The following is a 12614-nucleotide window of genomic DNA, read 5'->3' on the forward strand; positions in this document are numbered from 1 at the left end:
AGAGAAGAATGAGAGTCTAAATGAGCAGGGATGCAGATATTTTGTGGCTGATCATATTTCAGCATGTGAGAAGATTTTGGCTAGGTTAGAAGAAGTGAACTTGACACTTTCAGGGCAAAAATCTGTTTTTGGAGTGAATGAGGTTGTCATTGTTGGACATATGTGTGGGTATTATGGAAGGAAACCCTCACCTGATAAGGTGAATGCTATAGGAAAGATTGCGGAGTATTGTTCTACCACTTCAGAGGTACGGAGATTCATTGGAGCTTGTGTGTTTTATATGATTTGGATACCTCATTTTGCGCACATAGCAGATTGTTTGTATTAGCTGCTTCGAAAGGGGCAGAAATTCTATTGGGATGAGAGCCACACTAGTGCTATGCGGAAATTGAAGAAGTTATTGCAGAATGCTCCTACTCTCAGGAAAGCGGATTATAATTGTGGAAGGCCTATTGTATTGACAGTTGACACTAGTCCAATTGGCATAGGTTGGGCTGTGGGTCAAGATGATGCAGATGGAAATAGGTATGCTATTCGGTTTGGGGCGAAAGTCCTAAACGAGAGACAGAGGAGATATCCGCTGTCAAAGAGTTCGTGCGAGGGCTGCAGAACACGGGGTTCAAGGGACAGCAAGGAAAGAGGCTAACAGGAAGATCTCAATATTTGATCCCAAAGTTCACTTTATAACAAGAGAAGAGTCAAAATAAATGTCAAAGTATGACAATCTGTCCTCAGCTTTACAATAATCATAAGAGCTTGGTTTTCAGGGCACCAAATAAAACAATCAGATTCTGGATTTAGTCATATCCAGCCTGTTAAAACTCCAGGACCATTAAGAAGAACATAATATGCATCTGAGGGAGCTCAATAGGCAGATTCTGTTGATGTTAATCAATAATGTCCTCTATAAAGGGTATATAGCTGAGAATGAGTATAAAGCTTAGAGAGCTGATCACTACAGCTTGGCAGCTCACAGGTCTTCCCTGGAAAGCAAAATCTAGACATATATCAAAGCTTTAATCTTCATCTTCTACTTAGCTGCAATCATCCATTACATCCAGGATGGCCTCCTGTCTCAGAAAACTCAATAGGATTTACACTGTTTACAAAGAACCAGGTACTACCTCTAGTACCCACAACTTATACATAAAAGAGTGATAGAAGCACTAATCGGCAACTTGTAATCTTCCTTCATGATCATTCTCATCTTCTTTCAAAAGTGGATGACTATCAAGAGGAACAGCTTGAAAATGTGTCATTAGGAATAATTCTACTCTCACCCAAGGAGGATTCCAGCTTGCATCAATCCATAGATTCTCTTTAGTGATCCGAAGATTGAAATCAGCATGTTCTGAACTTCCTGAATCGGTTGTCCTCCCACAAATCAGGGTTTGTCCATATTGTAAAGCAACCGACCTCTTTGTGCACTTCTGTTCAAGTAGCATCAAATCAAAGGAAGCACTAGGACAAAATCAATAAGAAACCATATGATTTGTCCAATTTCAGCAGCTAAAGGTATATGGATGAGTTAACGACCAAAGCACTTTAAGTCAGAGGATGTAACCATGGATGAAAGGAAACGCATTCCTGCTGAAACCCCAGGAAAGTATGAAATCACATAGTACAGTAAGGCAAAAACTTGAACTTCTGAGAAGACTTCTGAGAGTTTATAGCAGTGAAGAACCATTGATACATAGATTGTAGCTGCCATGTTTGTGAAGAATCCAATAGTAAATAGGAGCCTGTGCTGAAGACACCAAGGAGAATAGTGTTGGCAGATTGAACGGCACTTCCAGATCAAGGCTAAGTTGGGAGGCGAGGGTCTTAACTATGCAGTCATGTTTGATACGATATGCCTCCCCTGAGATAGTGATCTGAATTGCTCCACGATTCCTGTGTTCGATGTTCAAAGGTAGATATACAGGACTGGCAATGCTTTTCCGTATCTGCGATCATTAGGATGTGCCAACAAGTGGCAAAGGCATGCACCCTTGAAGCAACCAACGAGTGTAGCACCGCCCATCAACCATCTTCATCATGTCAAAAGCATTATAATTCCTGGATAATCGGATATAGAGGCAGCCATCCAAGAACAAAAGTGAAAGCATTCGTTGTCGCCTTGTTAGAGAAGCCCTGTCCACAGTTTTACCATTAACTGGTATCTTTATGCCAGCTGGCCTTCTGCGCAACCCATACAGGGATTCTGCAAAGGATGCATCTTCATGAGTCGCGTGAATCAGTGGATAGAGTCGAACAAGAGCAGATTTCGCCTTTTGTGTCAAAACCTGACGCTAAGAACTATCTTGTTCAGGCACAGCAATGGCCTCAGTTATTTGTGATTCCCTTCAGAGCAAATCATCGTCCATCTGGTCTACATTCCTCTCTCCTACGCCATATCAAGCTCTTGAAGATTGGACTGGAGCCACCAAGAGTGCCTGGGACTGTTGTGACTGTCCCACCACCTTGAATGTGTTGGGCTGAGCAATCAGGTTGTCTGCTGCAAGGGACGTCTCAACAGAAGAGACACTCGGTCGATTTCCTCCACAAGGTTTTTCTAAAAACTCTGGTCGTTTCCGATGATAATGTATTTTGAAGAGGTAAGCGTCAGAGAAGGTGGAAAGCTTGGCGATTGTCGTCTCAGTTTTTTTTTTTCTGGATTCGGGCTGTATCAAAGACATGTGAATTGATCCCAAAGAAAGGTGTACAATGAAATGCTATCGATCGGTGATATGCTGACACTAGGATGGTCTAAGACGGAGGCATGAGGTGCGCCGAGCACAAAGTCCCTTCATTGGAGAGAGCTGAAATCTTGCAGGTTGGGAAAAAAAAATAGCAGCGACCGTGGAAGAGAAGGATTGTAAGGGTCAATCTCAGTACGTGTTGGGCCTCTCTCCCCACTCTCCGTCCATTCGAATTCTTTTTTCCCCCCCTTTCGCCTCCAATCCAGCTTTTCGAAAATCTTTCCTCTATCTTTAGTTTCCAATCTTCCCGTTTTTGACTTCCTCTTTTCTTAGCTTTTTCTTCCCTTTTTGTCATTCTGTGTCTAAATATGGTCTACTAGTTGGAGGACAGCAGTCCGCTGCGAGTAAGGAGATCTATACTCCCAACTTCATGCCTTCTAATCATTTTCTGCTCATAAACTTGGTTTCATAATTGCAGGTTCACATCTTTGCTGGCCCTCTTCCCGTCAAGACACAGCATCATCATCCACTTAATCTCGTAATAAGGGCATTCATTTTGGTTCATGTTCCTCTGTTCATCTCCTTGCTTCTGACGTAGTGATTTTCCACAACATCTGATGTCTGACATCTCTTTGCAATCAGCATTTCAGTCCTATTGACGGAATTCATCCTCCTCGCAACCTGATCAACCTCTATGACAGCCTCTGACAGTTTATATATTATCAATCTCTCATGAGGATTTCAGTAAGAAATGAGCAATGGTGACACATCATGCATCCAAACAAAATCATGCGTATGCACTAAGGGAATATATACATTGGATGCGGATTATTAAAAAGCATCACACAAACAATAAATCACACGCAGAAATTAACACAAATGCACAACAAAAATGGAGGTGTTCACGGCTCAGATGCGTAGCAACACGACATCCACCCCCTCTAAACCTGCGCATCCTCCGGATGTGCCAACTATCCAGGATCATTCAAGTCCACAAACAGGTCAAGTCCATCTTCTGATTCTAGTGGACTTGTTTCTCCATCAGCTTCATCATCTATGTTTTCTGTCTCTTTAGCTTGTCTTTCATCTACCTGCTCTTGTTCTGTCAATGCTTCAAGTGCATATTCTTCATCCTCTCTTCTCTTGAAAATCTTGACTCATTTTCCAGCAATAGGCACCCTCAATAATGTTCCATCTAATTCAGCCAGCTCATAAGTACCATTGTCAAAAACCTTTTCCACTTCATACGGTCCAAACCATCTTTGAATCATTTTTCTCATGCTACTATGCTGATTTTCTAGACTACTGTCGTAGACTAGAACCCAATCCCCTTCTTTTATGACTCTAGGCCTCAAGCGATGCCTTAAATCAAACCTGTCCTTATTTCTGAGACGGGCTGTCTTCAAACGGTCAATGGCTAGTTGCACATCTTCTGCCCTTCTCTCTAGTTGACGAATCCGAAGGGCTAACAACTCTTCCCTTGATAAATTCTCATGCCAAGGAAGAACACTCCAAGTGAGAGCACAAATTTCAATAGGCATGACAGGTTTTTGCCCATACATCAACTCCGCAGGCATGTATCCAGTAGTCACACTATGTGTAGAGCGATCAGCCCACAATGCAAAAGGTAGCAATCTCGGCCAATCTCCAATCCGACCTCTACAAGCTTTTGCCAATGCTTTAACTATAGGCGGATGTCCTCTTTCACTTTTGCCATTTCCCTCTGGATTATAGGCAGTAGTAAGAGCCAATTTAATCCCAAGCCGTGAGAAGAATTCTCTAGCTTCATCAGCATCTAGCTCTCCACGATCAGCTGTAATCTTGCCTATACATCCATACCTGCAAAATATTTCTTCCAACAAGAATTTACATATTGTAGTGGTGGTCTTCGTCCGCAACGGTCTTCCTTCAACATAGTTTGTAAGATCCTCCCTAGCCAAGACAAGATATCTCATCTGCCAAAGTCCCACTGGAAAAGTAACCAAGTCTACCACCCACTTGTAATGCATACATAGTGGATAAGTCGGATGCAACTCATCACGATGTCGCACTAAAGAGTAAAGCTGGCAATCTCTACAAGTCTCCACAAAGTGAGAAACATCTTTATACATCCCTTTCCACCAGTATCTGTCTTTGATTTTCTCATAGGTAGCCCACACACCTCTATGTCCTGCCCATGAGCTCTCATGAAACTCTCGCATAATCTGTATTTGCATCGCTACATCACAAACTACTCTCAAGGGAAATCCTCCTCTCTTTCTTGGATGCTTCCAAAGAAAACCATCTTTCAAGAAATACCCATAAGCCTTCCTTCTGATTTTCTTAAACTCATCATCTGTCCAATCAGCTCTTCGAGTCAATGAACTTAGATACTGTCCAATTTGCAGCCACTCATCAACATAAAGTTCTTCAATAAAAGCTTCAACAGTAGATACATGACAATCATGAGTAAGGACAGAAGTAGCAAACTTTGTCTCATCATCTTTTGCAAGCATTGACTCCTCATCCTCATATCTCGCTCTAGAAAGCATGTCAGCAACTGAATTATCTTTCCCTGCTATGTGTCGAAATTCTGGATTCAATGATTTGATATAGGCAATCCATCGAAGCATCGCTATATCTGGAGTCGAGCAACTAGTAATCATGCCAAGCAAAGGTAAACAATCTGTTTCCACAATAACTGAAGCTCCAATGAAATACCCTTTATCACACTTCAGTGCAGTGACTACTCCCCACAATTCTCTTTTAATCTGTGGATATCTCCTTTGTCGCTCATTAAGAACTTTAGCTCCAAAGCGGATAGCATACCTATTTCCATCAGCATCATCCTGTCCCACAGCCCAACCTATGCCAATAGGGCTAGTATCAACTGTCAACATGATCGGCCGTCCACACTGATAATCCGCCTTGCGTAGAGTAGGAGCTGATTGCAACAGCTTCTTGAGCTTACACATGGCTTTTGAATGCTTCTCATCCCAATGAAATTTCTGCCCCTTTCGAAGCAGCTGATATAGAACATCTGCAATATGAGCAAAATGAGGAATCCAAAGCATGTAAAATACACAAGCTCCCACAAATCTCCGCACCTCTGAAGTAGTTGAGCAATACTCTGCAATCCTGTTTATAGCATCCACCTTTGCAGGAGAAGGCTTTCTGCCATAGTATCCAACCATATGCCCAACTATGATGACTTCATTAACGGCAAAGACAGATTTCAGACCTGAAAGTGTCAAATTTACCTCCTCTAATCGTGTCAATATTTGCTCACAAGCATTCAAGTGATCAGCCACAAACTGTCTACATCCACACAAATCAAGACTTTCATTCTTTTCTTCTTCTGCACAACCCTTAATAGGCACATCATCTAGAAAAGGCATGGTATACTGTGGAATATAGTCTCGAAGAACTCTATGCATAGCATTCATCATATGAGCAACTGAGTTTGTAGCACCTTGAGGCAAGGTACACATCCTCACAAGACCAATAGGTGTCCGCATAGTAGTAATATCCCTGCTTTCCAAGGCAAGCTGAAACTGATCATAACCTGAATACAAGTCACCTAGTGAATAGATGGCTCGTCCTGCAAAAGCCTCAGCAAATTCATCCACAACTGGACTTGTACCCACATTCCTGATTGTCACTTTGTTCACGGGCTGCATATCCTGAATAAATCTCAAAGTACCATTCTTCTTTGGTACAGTAAACCACCTGTTAGAATAGGGTGCAGAAGAGGGCTCCAAAATCCCCATTTTAATCTTCTCATTCAGCAACTCTATCAGCTTTGGCAAGTGTGCTTTAGGCACAGGTATAGGACGTATATTCCATGGTACATGAGGAACAGTGAAGATGACCATAGGTGCAACCAATTCGGGACTAATGCAGCCAATTTCATGTGGAAAGAAAGCAAATGCCTTACCATGACGTCCAAGCATCTCTCTAAAACATTCTTTTTCCACTGGAAGCAAAAAATCATCATTTCCGATCTTCAATTCTGCAAGAGTTTCAGCTGTAAACTTATGTCCAATATTTGCAGGATCCCTCAACATAGGCTGCTTCATAGCTTTTTCAATCTGTTCATCACTATCAGAAGGAAGCGGGCCTGCAACCGGCTTAACCTTCTTATCAACTGTTTTATATTTTGTGTCAACCTTGGCATCATTCAAGCACTCTTTTCTTTGCTGCAATTTCTGCAAATTTTCAGCATCTTTCAACTCTATTGGCTGAAAAATTTCAGCCTTTAGCTCTATGGACTGCATGGGTGCAGTCTGAAACTCTGTATGCAGAAATTTTTCTGCATTCAACTCTGTTGGCTGAATGAATTCAGCCCTCGGCTCAATGGACTGCATAGACGCATCCTGAAACTCTGTATGCAGAAATTTTTCTGCATTCAACTCTGTTGGCTGAATGGATTCAGCCCTCTGCAATTCTGTTAGCTGATCAAGATCAGCCATAAATTCAGTTTGCTGAGTTTTCTCAGCCTCTAACTCTGTTTGCAGCATAAAACCAGAAATTTCCTGAAACATATCCAAGGTTTGCACAGGTATGATCTTTGAACCCTTGCATGCATCAGTTTTCAGCATTGCTCTCATCTCAAACAATGTATCTGCATAAGACATCCCTTCATACAATCCATCCACATGCTCTTCTGCTTGCAAAATACCTGCATTCTTCAACTCTTTCTCCTTACGACCAATGTACTGCCTGACAGCTCTAGGCAAATCTGAAATTTTCTGATAACTTACTAAACTATCTGAAGTAAACCCAACAAAGTTATTGGAGAAAGACTGGCTGCCAGGAGGCGAGATCTCCTCTTTTCTCTGCTCCGTACCACTGGCGTCTCGCAAGACGGCGGTACCTAATGAAAATCCAACTCCTTCGCAGGTAGTGGTGCCTCACGCAAGGAGTCTCTGTTTCTTGGATGATTTACCCCAACAGTCATAAACTGAACAGCTCGCATACCATCTTTACTGCGTATCCGCGCATAAGCTGATCCGTCATCCATCACTTTTGTTTCCATTCTTGCTTCTGTAATGAAAGGCTGTCCAAGAATAATCGGATAAGAGCATGAATCCTGAACAAAGCAATGATAATCCTCTTCAACATTACCAATAGAAATTCTAATACTCGGACAAGCAGCATACATATCTCCAGAAGTATTATTGGCGGCTCTCATGCGCCAGCCATGCTCTGCATCCATAGGCCACTTGCCACTCTCATAAACACCTCGAGCAATAAGATTAATCTCAGAACCATGATCAACTAAAGCAATCAAAGGAATTTGTTTCTCTCCAATCCTTACCACTGTCTCAGTGGTTGCTCTAGCCCAATGACTTCGTGAAAAATGGCTACGAGGAATGAGAATAGGGGACTCATCATCTTCATACTGCATAGGCTGCACTATTTTCTCCAAGTGCGGATTAACAGAAGCATTCTCAACCATCACTGCATCATCATGCTCTTCCCCAAGAGCTCCTTGCCACAATCCCTGTAAAGCAGGTCCTTCCATCGCATGCCGTTTCCTCCGCAAAAGATCTTGCATCTGATCCTGTATTTCTCTTCTAGCAATCCCAAGAGCCTCTCCAACAGTAAAAGTAACTCAATTATTCAAAATTCTTTCATGAAAAATCTTACTCATATCCGTTTGCATATCAAGGTCTGACAAGAGCTTGAATCCTGGCTCTTTTCTTGATTGCCTCTTTTCCTTCTGTTTGTCTCCCATTGGTTGATCAGAACCTGTTTGAGCTGGTGAATTTGACATAGGTGGAGGAGGTGGTGAAACAAAGTCACCCCCTCTAGTCTTTTTGGAGGAGCTAGGACCCTCCTCATCTCTTCTTCTCTTTTCTTCAACCATGGCATCTAAACCCTGCGTTTTAGCAATATAAGCAAAAATAGAATACCTGTCAACAGGAGAATCCCATCATGTTTCTCCTCGGATGCTAGAGCCCACACAAGTCATAGTAGAAGTTTGAACTTTCCCTCTTCTCGCTATCTCCAAGGCAGAAGACCATAAAGCAGAGTCTCCATCGGATTTCTGCTCAAGCTGGACTCCAAAAGCTAAAGCATCTCCTCTAACACTCACATAAGCTGATCGCGCAGCCATATCATCAACAAGCTTCTTCATACCTCCCTTACCAAAGTTCGTGTCAAGAGGAGCGCCAGTCTCTGTCAGCCATATCTTCCCATCTTGTCCCCAGAACACTACATTCTTCTTACGTGCTTCCTGAAAAGCATCACAATCTCTGCAGTGTTGGTGCTCTGTACTATCACACCAAATACATCGTCGCCCTTTCCTTTGACCAGCTGGAAAAGCAGTCACTGGAGCAGGTGCTACAACAGGTACTGTCATGAGTTGCTCCTTTAACTTACCAACTTCAGCTTTGACTGCTTCAATTGTCAAATCCGCCAAGCCTTTAATAACATCATCTACAGATAAGGGCACTGGAGCAGCAGGAACTGGTGGATTCATAACAGGAGGAGTAGGCTTAGGCAAAGAAGTAGCAGCAGGGGTAGAAGAAGAAGTCTCCAAGGATTTCTCAGGAACTGATCCTATATTTTGATGCAATCTGACTCTCCTGCGCTGCTTCTTGACAAGAGCATTCACAGCATCAATAACATGTCTCCACTCAGTCTTTAAACCTGAATCAGTAGCTTGATCTTCCAAAAGATCATCCAACTTTTCCTGCAAATCAGCATCTGCAGCTTGCAAAAACAACTCCACTTTCTGCATCTCCAAGGCTTGCTGTTCAGTCCCATCCAACTGATCATATCGGCTTTCAAACTCTCGCAGAAGAGCGGTAATAGAAAGTCCCTTATTAGGCATAGAAACCCATGCTAAAAAATTCCTGCGATTCATAAGACCTGTATCCTCCAGGAAATATTCATCTTTTAATGCCTTTTTAAATTCAGCCCAACCTGCATGTGCCTCTTGAATTTCTGCAATTCGACCTTCAAGAGCACGCACCACGATCTGCAAGAAGTAGCGGCTCCAAACATCTTGAGAAACTCCAAAAAACTTCATCTTTTCTTCATATAAATGCAGATAAGTTGACACTTGCTGGCCATTAAACTGCTTCATCTCTGTTGGACAGCTTTCAAAGCATCCATGGCATCACTGTCACGTTTTGCATGAACTTGCTGCTGCATATACATCGTAAATGACTGAAACAGGTTCTTCATGACATTATCATCTGTCATCTCTTCTTGCGAGTCTCCCATCTTGCTGATGACGCAGCACTTTCACGTCGGGTCCACCAGAAATGTCAAAGAGTTCGTGCGAGGGCTGCAGAACACGGGGTTCAAGGGACAGCAAGGAAAGAGGCTAACAGGAAGATCTCAATATTTGATCCCAAAGTTCACTTTATAACAAGAGAAGAGTCAAAATAAATGTCAAAGTATGACAATCTGTCCTCAGCTTTACAATAATCATAAGAGCTTGGTTTTCAGGGCACCAAATAAAACAATCAGATTCTGGATTTAGTCATATCCAGCCTGTTAAAACTCCAGGACCATTAAGAAGAACATAATATGCATCTGAGGGAGCTCAATAGGTAGATTCTGCTGATGTTAATCAATAATGTCCTCTATAAAGGGTATATAGCTGAGAATGAGTATAAAGCTTAGAGAGCTGATCACTACAGCTTGGCAGCTCACAGGTCTTCCCTGGAAAGCAAAATCTAGACATATATCAAAGCTTTAATCTTCATCTTCTACTTAGCTGCAATCATCCATTACATCCAGGATGGCCTCCTGTCTCAGAAAACTCAATAGGATTTACACTGTTTACAAAGAACCAGGTACTACCTCTAGTACCCACAACTTATACATAAAAGAGTGATAGAAGCACTAATCGGCAACTTGTAATCTTCCTTCATGATCATTCTCATCTTCTTTCAAAAGTGGATGACTATCAAGAGGAACAACTTGAAAATGTGTCATTAGGAATAATTCTACTCTCACCCAAGGAGGATTCCAGCTTGCATCAATCCATAGATTCTCTTTAGTGATCCGAAGATTGAAATCAGCATGTTCTGAACTTCCTGAATCGGTTGTCCTCCCACAAATCAGGGTTTGTCCATATTGTAAAGCAACCGACCTCTTTGTGCACTTCTGTTCAAGTAGCATCAAATCAAAGGAAGCACTAGGACAAAATCAATAAGAAACCATATGATTTGTCCAATTTCAGCAGCTAAAGGTATATGGATGAGTTAACGACCAAAGCACTTCAAGTCAGAGGATGTAACCATGGATGAAAGGAAACGCATTCCTGCTGAAACCCCAGGAAAGTATGAAATCACATAGTACAGTAAGGCAAAAACTTGAACTTCTGAGAAGACTTCTGAGAGTTTATAGCAGTGAAGAACCATTGATACATAGATTGTAGCTGCCATGTTTGTGAAGAATCCAATAGTAAATAGGAGCCTGTGCTGAAGACACCAAGGAAAATAGTGTTGGCAGATTGAACGGCACTTCCAGATCAAGGCTAAGTTGGGAGGCGAGGGTCTTAACTATGCAGTCATGTTTGATACGATATGCCTCCCCTGAGATAGTGATCTGAATTGCTCCACGATTCCTGTGTTCGATGTTCAAAGGTAGATATACAGGACTGGCAATGCTTTTCCGTATCTGCGATCATTAGGATGTGCCAACAAGTGGCAAAGGCATGCACCCTTGAAGCAACCAACGAGTGTAGCACCGCCCATCAACCATCTTCATCATGTCAAAAGCATTATAATTCCTGGATAATCGGATATAGAGGCAGCCATCCAAGAACAAAAGTGAAAGCATTCGTTGTCGCCTTGTTAGAGAAGCCCTGTCCACAGTTTTACCATTAACTGGTATCTTTATGCTAGCTGGCCTTCTGCGCAACCCATACAGGGATTCTGCAAAGGATGCATCTTCATGAGTCGCGTGAATCAGTGGATAGAGTCGAACAAGAGCAGATTTTGCCTTTTGTGTCAAAACCTGACGCTAAGAACTATCTTGTTCAGGCACAGCAATGGCCTCAGTTATTTGTGATTCCCTTCAGAGCAAATCATCGTCCATCTGGTCTACATTCCTCTCTCCTACGCCATATCAAGCTCTTGAAGATTGGACTGGAGCCACCAAGAGTGCCTGGGACTGTTGTGACTGTCCCACCACCTTGAATGTGTTGGGCTGAGCAATCAGGTTGTCTGCTGCAAGGGACGTCTCAACAGAAGAAACACTCGGTCGGTTTCCTCCACAAGGTTTTTCTAAAAACTCTGGTCGTTTCCGATGATAATGTATTTTGAAGAGGTAAGCGTCAGAGAAGGTGGAAAGCTTGGCGATTGTCGTCTCAGATTTTTTTTTTCTGGATTCGGGCTGTATCAAAGACATGTGAATTGATCCCAAAGAAAGGTGTACAATGAAATGCTATCGATCGGTGATATGCTGACACTAGGATGGTCTGAGACGGAGGCATGAGGTGCGCCGAGCACAAAGTCCCTTCATTGGAGAGAGCTGAAATCTTGCAGGTTGGGAAAAAAAAATAGCAGCGACCGTGGAAGAGAAGGATTGTAAGGGTCAATCTCAGTACGTGTTGGGCCTCTCTCCCCACTCTCCGTCCATTCGAATTCTTTTTTCCCCCCTTTCGCCTCCAATCCAGCTTTTCGAAAATCTTTCCTCTATCTTTAGTTTCCAATCTTCCCGTTTTTGACTTCCTCTTTTCTTAGCTTTTTCTTCCCTTTTTGTCATTCTGTGTCTAAATATGGTCTACTAGTTGGAGGACAGCAGTTCGCTGCGAGTAAGGAGATCTATACTCCCAACTTCATGCCTTCTAATCATTTTCTGCTCATAAACTTGGTTTCATAATTGCAGGTTCACATCTTTGCTGGCCCTCTTCCCGTCAAGACACAGCATCATCATCCACTTAATCTCGTAATAAGGGCATTCATTTTGGTTCATGTTCCTCTGTTC

Source organism: Lygodium microphyllum, chromosome 30, assembly GCF_053477565.2.
Source record: "Lygodium microphyllum isolate KBCC chromosome 30, Lygodium_microphyllum_v1.1.10, whole genome shotgun sequence".
Classification (NCBI taxonomy): Eukaryota; Viridiplantae; Streptophyta; class Polypodiopsida; order Schizaeales; family Lygodiaceae; genus Lygodium; species Lygodium microphyllum.